This window comes from Triturus cristatus, chromosome 9, assembly GCF_964204655.1.
Source record: "Triturus cristatus chromosome 9, aTriCri1.1, whole genome shotgun sequence".
In the NCBI taxonomy this organism is placed as follows: Eukaryota; Metazoa; Chordata; class Amphibia; order Caudata; family Salamandridae; genus Triturus; species Triturus cristatus.
Genome location: NC_140592.1, coordinates 511979845 through 511988280, shown reverse-complemented (window position 1 = coordinate 511988280; position 8436 = coordinate 511979845). Strand labels below are relative to the sequence as shown.

Here is an 8436-nt window from a genome sequence, read left to right as displayed (position 1 = left end):
AGCTGTCGTGTCGTGATGCCCCCCCAGGAACGACCGACACAAGGGACTTAATTGACGGAACTCTTTATTCTCCTTCAGCTCGCTTTCTCGTCCCTACTCTAACTGCCCGCTCTTCCCGTCACTCCTCCTCTTCCCTCACCCCACAGCTCCGCCCCACCAACTACTAGAATGCTCACAACATTACACAGTCCACGTGTTGGAGTGTTAGCAAGCTCTTCTGGATTTGGGGAGTCCATGCTAAATTATCACTGATTCTGACACCCAGATAATCAAAGGCCTTGACCTGCTCTGAAAATTGAGTACCCAGCCTCACTTTTCCTTTGGTAGATTTATACTGCCCATTTTATACAGTGTCAATGAAACCAGTGAGAAAAAAATGTAATTCCAGTATTCTGCTCATACCGAAAATGCCAGCAGGAACCACGAGGCAAGTGTCATTTAAGTTAAAATATCCGGATGTCGCACGCAATAAAACAAACTAGAACAGCAGCGAAACAACTTGACCATTAGTCCGATGCCACTACTGCCTCACATAAACAACCAACACCCATCAAACAGAAAGCAGAAAAAAACAGAGTGAAGTTTTCTGTATTTACATAGACACGCCCCTTCATCGGAATGCACGCGTGCCTTTTTTTTTGTACATGCGCAGAAGCTTACGGATCCCTGGTTGCCTGACTTACCGGCCCACTTGCGGATGTCTGTACTCATGCGATCCCTTTTAAAGGTATGTTTCTTCCGAGGTTAGTGGGCCGTCTTTTCCGGGGCAGCAACCTTTTGTCAAACCAATCATAGGAACTTACGAGAAGTGTAGACATCCACGCCCACCTCATACCGTCACTTAGTCCACCAATCGGTATAAAGTAGCTTCGCGATTGCTCCTTTTTGCCTTCACTTATTGAAGCCGGTTAAGTCGCGGGTAAAAGCAGAAGAACTCTGGTTTTAAGTCTGGCGGGAGGTAAGGCACGTGCTGTAGTAGACCTGGCTTGTTTGTGGAGAGTTCGCATTAAATGCTGTTGCCTCTTATTGAGGCAGGTGTGGTGCATGTTTCATCTTATTGTATTAAGCGGTACTCGTTGCTATTACGTTGACAGGACTGTTGGTTCTTGTTGGGATATGCGACGCTCTGGTATCGTTTATCTGGCTGTTTTATCGTAGCAGTATGATTGTTCTTTCGCGTGCGTGACGGTGAGACCGGTTACAACACGGGGGTGGGTGTGGGTAGTATTGTCACAGGTTCATCCGAGGCTTGTTCCAAAAACGTGGCGAGGTACTGCTCCCTGCACTCCTCCCTTCCGCCCTCCTTCTCGCCCCTCCCTGACCCCGCCCCCCTATGTCAACGCCCCTAGCATTCATGCTGTCAGTGGTGTAGGGAAACTGAAGTGTAGTCTAGACAACGTCTTTGAAATTCTCTTTTCATGAAGGAGGTACACGCTGCAACTGCTCAAATTGTTTGTTTGCTGATATCAATACTGTTCTTTTCTGTTCACTACGTTCATATATTTTTTTTTTGTACCAGTTCGGACGGATATTTCCTTGCAGGTGTTTAATCCTTTTAGCCATTGGTTTATCATGCCCGGTCCCAATTGTGATACAATGGCTCTTTTGTAGCCGCAAGGGGGAGTCTTTCGTATTGAAGAGTCAGGAGGCTCTTAAGTAGAAAATACCTTGTTTGTTCTAATCGTCCCTTGGTAATAGCCACAGCCTATTGGCTTTATCAAGGCTCCCTCTTTCCACCTGTAATTACCTGCCAGGCTTCAGCCAGCACACACGCCCCAGTGTTACATGCATCACATTCTCACACCATCCCCATTCAACGTTGTACATACGCCATGTCTTCTGAGCCTTCGTCCACACAAAGGTAGCATGTCGCTACAGCCTTAAATGTCTTTTGATGAACTTTACAGCTTTTCTACAGGGCACCATGCACCCCCCTGCTACCACCCTACATTAAAAAAACAGTAAAGACCTTAACCTTTATGAGGAAGACTAGAACTCTATGGTCATTCCAACAGAAGGCTCTGGCAGCCTCCTAATTATGTACTGTTTAGCAAGACTAGGGTTCCAAACATCAGTGACAACCTAAAACCCTATTGTTTATTTTTAAACGGAAGGCCCAACTCATTGGGAGCAGCCAGAGAACTTCTTTGTCACTAAAACTGTGAAGTTGTTAGTTTGGCATAGGCAACAAAACCACCGTGATTAATACAGAAGAACTGGCCTTAGACCAGATACACACTGTCGTTAAAACGAAGGCTACTGAAAATTAACAGCAGCCCTATATACCACAACCATTCAAACAAAGGTACACTGCCAGAGCTCTAAAATTTACCAGGTGGATGTGTAAGTAGCTCATTCAGTTAAGCTGAGCTCTCCTTACTACGAACTATAGCTTGCCATGTGTACCAATTCAAAGTCCATATGGCTACCCACATTCTCTGCACCCAGGCTAAGCTGAAACTCCTGACTACCTTGGTACAACCCCTCCGAGGTATCCAGCAACCCCGTCCCAGAATTGAGCTGCCTGGTAAAACTAGTCCTCTACCTCCATAACCCATCTTGTGACATTCCTGAGTATTGGGACTTCATGGGATTTGACATGCATTCATAAATGAAGTTGGCTGCATCGGAGTTTGGAAGATTACAGAGACAGAGAGAAGGATGTGTGAAAGGCTGCACTCTACGGTATTTCAGGAAGTTCCTGGTTTATATCTGTTCATGGAGCTGTTTTTTCTCGTTATTGGGATAACAAGATATTCTTGTTTGTCACTGATAGACCCCCCCCCCCCCCCCTTGTTTGTTCAAGAGATGATGTGAGCAAGGGAAGAGGCTTGAAGCAATTTGGGGGACCTTTTGACAAGACTGTCGGGGACTAATGAAAGTTGATGCACAGAACTGGCTAAGTGGTTGATACAAATTTCACTTGCAAAAGCCCAGCTTTCCTATTTTTGGCACTGGCTTCCTGCTGCTGTCCTGAAAGGTGGATATATATCCCTTTCTCTTTTGACCACACTAGAGCAGCAGGCTCAAAGCTCCCATGAGAACCATGGGCAGACGTAGCTCTGTCACCAACATTTTGATTAACAACCGTTTCCCAGGACCCATAAGTCTCACACTGATAACTTCAACCTATGTATAATGCTGGGATTGTATTGATATATTATGACCGCTATGAGAGAAAACATGTACGTATGTACACATGAATGCCAAAAAATCTCTATCTGCCTATGCATGTACCTTGAGATCGGAACCATTTTCCATGATTCACTGTATCTAAAGTGATTCAATTCAATAAAAAAAAATGTAAACAAAAAAATATATTCCTTTCTCTTTTGACTAGTGACTTTGTATTTCATACAAACATCGTGAGGAGATGCTTTGCTTTAGTGCAGGGAGGCAGTTTGCTTGGAACATGACCTTGGCAATTACTTATTGTCTCAATGCTAGGAATATAGATTACCATTCTGATAGAATCCAAGAAGGGTATAACATGCATGGATTGTTCCAGCTATTTTCTTTTAACGCGAAATGTCAAACAATGACTGAAAAATAATTTCCTCTGTTTCTGCACTGTAAAACTCTTAAATTTGCCACAGGTGTTAGTATTCCCACTTATCTTTAAACATATTGGTTGCTTGCAAGTCCTTAAAGGTAAAGAACTTTGTGTATTTTTTGCATGCCACATCCTCTTGCATTCCCCTAGTTTCTAGTTTTCAATAATGTTTGTTTTGTAGGTTCCCTTGGGTGTTTCGTAACTCCTCTCCAAATTTTAAAGCATTCCAATGTTTGCAAATATTGTTTATAGTAGGTCCTTCAAAATATAGTTGACCTAACAATGCTTTCAGCCTGTGACTCTGAGTGGTATTCCCATCCAAAAACATGGAACCTAGCCTAAACTTGTGCTCCAGAATGTAATTTGCAATTTTTACGCCATATGAGCAGTGCACTTCAAGACAACCCCTGGATTTTTTTAAATTAATTTTTTACTGTAATTCTGTGTATTGATTTTTCACATGAGAAAGCAAGAAATAAGAGTGGAATACACAGTAGAACATCATGAGTAGCCCCAGGTGAGCGGAGGGGGCCAAATCTGTAGTGTAATACAGAGGGCAAGCAAAACAGTCCTATACAAGAACCAGATGTGGACGGGAAACCTCCATTACCACGCGGGCATTGCATCGCAATGCCTTTACATCGCGGGTATTACAACGCAAGTCGTCACAACTTGCGCTGGATGGTGCTCTAACCTAAGGAATAGTATGATTTACTATACCAACACCTTCCCTACTGTACGTAGACTGGTGTTGGAATAGTAAATCATACTATTTCTAAGTCCAGCGCAAGTCATCATAACTTGCGTTGTAAAAACTGCGATGTAATGTACCGCAATCATTTTGAGCACGTTGTAATGTCACATATTTGATGTGGACACCAACTATAGTGACAGTACCACTGTTTAACACATGTTAACGCATATAATGCGAAATTACCTTAAAACAGAAATTGAACAGGGGGGGTGGCGCACAACAAAATGAGGACAAAGTAAGTAGAAAGAAGGCACCCTAACTATGTAGGATTGGAGGGTCATTCTCACTCATGTCACCACAACGGTCGGCTCTCCCTCTAAGGGAGAGTTACTGAATCCATGTCATCGTCTCTCTGCAGGACTGCTAGAATTGTGTCCCAGCTGGCTGCTAGTGGGAGTTTGTGAAGGCCCAGCAAGTCTTCTCTGTGCAGGGCAATACTTTCTGCTTTTACCCATGTCAGTAAAGAGCGACGCCGCACTATAACATGGGGTGGCTGCAGGAGATTTCTACATCTTAATTGGCCGTTTAGAAGTTGCCCTGCGCAGAGCTAGAAAGCGAGATGTGACCTTGAATATTTAGCTTTTACTGAATAGATGCAGAATATTGACTTCCCTTTGGAAGGGGATGTTGCGTTCAGTGCTGCGGGCAAGGGTGTCAGCCACCGTGGTCTGGTACCCAGTGAGAACAGGGTAGTGCCCTAACATATGTAAGAAGTCTGCGTCAATTGACATCGGGGACGAATAGAGACCATGCAGTGGTAAGGTGCGCTCTGTGTAAGATTAAGAATTGGATCTGGCGCTTTCCAGGGCAGCACCCCCATTCTGAGTTGGTGAAAGGACGCTCAGTCTCCTTCCCAGTGAAGCTTTAAGGAGTCTAGCGTGATCGCAGTATGTTGCTGAAGGGAGGCAGCGAACCAGTCGGGTGGCAACCGTTGCCCATCATGTGAAAGTACTGAATCGTAAGGTACATGGGAGGCTTGCCGCCAAGGCATGGAACACCCTCCCCATCTGCCTACGGCAAGCTGAAGACCTCCTGACCTTCAGAAAACTTCTCAAGACCTGGGTCTTCGAACTGTAGCAGCTCTTCCCCCCCCCCCCCCCCCCCCCCCCGGCCGCCTTGAGACCCTCACGGGTATGTAGTGGGCTTTACAAATGCTATGATTGATTAGGAATAGATCGCCCCAGTGAGCCGAAAGGGTTGCAGTAAGGGAACTGTGAGAAGCTGGCCATGTATATGATGTCCACTAATGTAAGTGGGCACCCTGCACCAGTCCAGACAACCCTTATGGTGATTTGAGGTCACCGATCCGACGTCCTTAGAAAGCTATCCAAGTGGAAGCTGTGGAGAGCAGCCTTCGCCTTAGTCTTGAAGGAGTGTAAAGCCGCTTGTTTTACCAGAATGCAATCTTATAGTATAGATTAAATGAAAAGAGAACCATACAGTAGTTATAAGTATGTATTTATTATATAACACCATCTAGTATGTCTAAGTATCTCCCACACTAAGGCCCAAAACACACAATACTTGAGAAAAGAAATCACGGTAAATGGCACTAATACACAGTGGCCCCCAGGGGAGGGACCAAGCTATATAGTAAGAAAGTAGTTTAAGAACCACAACTAGTCAGGACGTAGAATTGCTGGGACCCCAAGGAACCACCCAAGGTGAGTAGATGGGGACCCCACGGAGTGTGCGCGGTGTGTTAACACGACCGCGTGCTCCGTACAAGTCTATGTGCAAGTCGTTTTGGAATTTTAAAGTTTAGGGACCCTTCCCAGTGGATCCTGAAGAAACCCTGTGGAAGACAGAAGGTTGGAGAGCCACCCCACCCATGGATACTGAGGTACCCAAGTTACCTATCCCAGGGAAGCCGGGTGCATAGGGTTGAGTGGTGTTGGAAACCGCCGTCTAACCCAATGTAGAACTTGAGTGAAGTGCTGCTGCTCGAAGAGGAGTAGAGAAGTGTCTGGAGGAATCCAAACGTGGATTCTTGGAGAGGAGTATCTGAAAGCAGAGGGGACAGTGGTGTCTGTCACTGAGGAGTGACCAGGAGACTTCGAAGACAAATGCCCTCCGATGTCGGGTGCTTTAGATAAGATGACGGAGACCTTGACTCTGCAGCTACGAGGACCAGGCGTGGCTGAGGACTACCAGGAGCTGGATACGAGCTGTCCTACGAAGGATGTCTAGTGATGAGGGGGTCAGTGTCCAGCGGGAGCACCAACAAGTCTTGGCAAAAGTAACCCACGCAGGAAGTCGAGAAGCACGGTTTGGACCAGCAAGATCCAGGAGACTCTCCACAAGCTGGGGAGTCAAGGCAGGCACCAAGCAATTAGCGGAGCACAAGGAAAACAAAGATGACCCTCAATTGGAACCACAGGCTGGAGAAACTGGGATCGTGAGAGGACCTTGAGCAGCTCACCAAAAGGAGCAGGCCACGGTGCCCATGAGGTGATGTGGCTGAAGATCTTGGTAGAAGTTGTCGGAGGTTGGGGCTACTTTGAGCCCAGTGTACTTGTCGCAAAGTTGCCAACAAGCATATGCACTTGCAAAAGTGTGCAGTGCACACAGGTTCAGTTAATGCAGCCCCATGAGAGATTCTGATCTCAGACTTGGTGAGAGGGCAGTTCGGGCCTTGAGAGACGTAGATGACCACCACCTGTGGTGTTGAACCCTTTGGAGTCTGCAGGAGCTCTGGATCAGCAGACCGGTCAACCGTGTTGAGGTGCCTTCAAATAAAGGGAAGTGACTCCTTCACTTCAAGTGAGATTATCCTCAAGTGTTTTTTGATGCGCCACTGGTCCTGCAAAGGCACAGACGAGTAAGCAGACTGAAAGGGAGAAGACGACAGGCTCAAATTAAGTCCAGCGAAGTCCAGAGTGCCCAGACAGTTGAAGTGCAGTGGCTTCAGTTCTGAATCTTAGCCATGACGAATCTAGGGACCTACACCCAGGTAAATACTTAAGTACCATAGGGAAAGGGTTGGTAAGATTCAGGTCTGGACAGGGGGGAGGTTACTCCCATGTCCTTTGTCCAGTTTCATGCCAGAGCAGGAGCCAACAGCTCCTAGGACTTGTTTGAACTGGATTATGCACAGAAACATCAAATGTGCCCCTCATGCAGACTTTTGGGCGCTGGCAAGCGCACCCACCCAGACCTAATGCACTAAATCCTGTCTGGGAGGTGTTCACACCTCCCTATGACAGGATGCCTATTGTTCTGCCTTCCCCTGCTCGAGCTTGGCTCTGCCACAGGAGGGCTGAAATGTCTCTGGTCAGCAGCAGACATTTTGTGCTGTCCGGAACTAGAATGCTGGTACAGGGGAACACCGGGAGCCTAGTTGTGGTGCTTGGAATCATACCTCACACACCATTTACAGTGTGGGGGTATGATTCCAATATGTTTGATACCAAGCTCGGTAGGATTTGTTGCAGCCGTTTTCAAGATGGTCATCGTGCGGAAACACAATGCCCCTCCATATAGTATATGGCTCCTTTACTGACAACCCGGGATAATGGACTCCGTAGGCTGCAGGGGTATCCTGCTCATGCTCACTTAGAACCAAGCACCCTGCCTTCAGGATTGTAAAGGCCTGCTATAGGGTTGACCTATAGGTTTTAAGTGCAGTGACCCTTCGATATAGTAAACCCTATGCCTTTAGTAAATGATGCATGCACCAACTTACACATGCTGCAATGGCAGGCCTGTATCTCCATTTTGCACGGGTGGCATAATACATGCTTCAGCCCATGGGAGACCTCTGGGGTATCTATGCCCTGGGTACCATATACTAGGGATTGACAAGGGTTCCCCAATATCCAATCTGGATTGTACCCAAGTACATAACATATATCTGTTTAGGGAGAAAGCAGATAGATTGGGGTCCTGTTTATCAGGATCCCAGTCAGACCAGTCAAAATACAGCTTAGTACCAGGCAAAAAGTGGGGGTACCCATGCAGAAGGATCCTACCTTCCTATAGGAACGTTGTAGTAAAAAGCAACCTGTGTGTAACCCCTGACACTGCACACAGTCCAGCCACAACATCACAAAACAATATTGTATCCAAGCATGCAAACTCCACACTAGAAATAAGACAACCTAGTAAATCTCTCAATAACCGCCCAACA

The 8436-nt window shown here is 46.3% G+C and overlaps 1 protein-coding gene across 2 annotated transcripts in view; it reads left to right on the top strand.

Annotated features, from left to right (window-relative positions):
- Positions 1 to 805: 805 nt before the first annotated feature.
- The window catches only part of PC (pyruvate carboxylase), a 2056240-nt gene continuing 2048609 nt past the window's right edge, over positions 806 to 8436 (top strand). Inside the window, exon 1 of one of the 2 annotated variants that reach the window (XM_085625491.1) lies at positions 806 to 958. The gene's annotated coding sequence lies outside the window, so the exon portion shown is untranslated. The remainder of the gene's footprint in view (positions 959 to 8436) is intronic. The other variant, XM_085625492.1, reaches the window with a different exon arrangement.